This window comes from Mastigoproctus giganteus, chromosome 14 (genome assembly GCF_048544385.1).
Source record: "Mastigoproctus giganteus isolate SK-2022 chromosome 14, ASM4854438v1, whole genome shotgun sequence".
In the NCBI taxonomy this organism is placed as follows: Eukaryota; Metazoa; Arthropoda; class Arachnida; order Uropygi; family Thelyphonidae; genus Mastigoproctus; species Mastigoproctus giganteus.
Window position 1 is genome coordinate 109755751 of NC_143588.1, and position 1537 is coordinate 109757287.

Below are 1537 nucleotides of genomic sequence, written 5' to 3' on the forward strand. Positions count from 1 at the left end.
ACGCAGCGCTCGTGAAGTAAACATTTATAACCAAAAAACTGGGTGCCAACTCGTAATAATGAACTGGAACAAAACTATGGTAAAAAAAAAAAAAATTATAATATTACATGTATCTTTTTTCTCTCAGTTTATACACCGAGTAATTACCGAATTATGACCACACCTATGAAAACTGAATGCGACCCGTTGACCACGTGACGTACGAGAGTGCGGAGTTAGTCGACTTCGTAGCATAGGTAAGGTGCCGGTGGTTCAAAAGGTAGTAAAATTCCGAGCGTGATGGATAAAAAGAATTTATTGAACTTCGATAAAGGGCAAATTGTGGGTGCTCGACGAGCTGGTGCCTCGGTTTCCCAAACGGCTGAACTGGTAGGGTGTTCGAGAGCCACCGTAGTTAAAGTCTACCAGAACTGGCGTAAAAATGGTCAAACAACGACCCGACGGCAAAACTGCAAAGGTCAGCGAAATGTTGATGTTAGAGGTGAGTCCGACGACACTTACAGGCGCAGCATTGTTGAAGAGTTGACTACCCAATACAACATGGACCAACCCGGAATAATATCTGGCATGACCATGCGTCGCACGCTCGACGATGGGCTGTACCAGCAGACGACCCCCGGCATCCTCTCCTAACCAAGGTTCATCGGAGTAAAAGACTCGCATGGTGCAAAGAGCATGCAAGTTGGATGTTAGAAGACTGGAAGGTGTGCTGGTCAGATGAGTCACGTTATTTACTCCACACCGTGGATGGTCGTGTACGGATTTGGCGTCAACAACATGAGGCTCTTGATCGATCATGCATAGTATCAAAAGTGGAGGCTGAAGGAGGCGGTTGTATGATGTGGGGCATGTTTCACTGGCAGGAACTTGGACCCCTGGTACATGTGGAACAACGTATCAGTGGTCTGCGCTATCGTCAACTGCTTGCTGACTGTGTACACCCCGCTATGTTACACTTTTTCCCGAATGGCTATGGTGTCTTTCAAGATGGCAATGTGCCGAGCAATCAGACACTTGTTGTGCAGGAATGATTTGAGAAACACAGTTCTGACTTCCAGCATATCGATTGGCCTCCGAACTCCCCTGATATCAATCCAATAGATCACATGTGGGACACTATGGAAAGGCACATTAGGCGTCTGTATACACCAATCACCTCCAATACCTACACTGCTGGGCAAATTACACACAGCTTGGTTGGCCATACCTCCCTAACGCTTCTGACATCTTGTTGAATCAATGCCACGTCCGATAGTTGCTGTACTGAGTGCAAAAGGAGGACCTATGCAGTATTAGGCAAGTGGTCATAATTCAGTGATCACTCAGTGTATATTAAATAAGTAAATTAAATAGATTAAATAAGTAAACCATGGCTGAAAATCACTGTCCTAAAAATTTTGCAATAGTTCTGTACTGAACATGACAAGATAGCCCCAGTCACATAGTAGTAACATATCTTTAGCATTAGCATTGGTAGAGGCATATGATGCAAGAAAGCAAGCTTATGCAGCATCAGCCAAAGAAAAAAAAAAAAAAA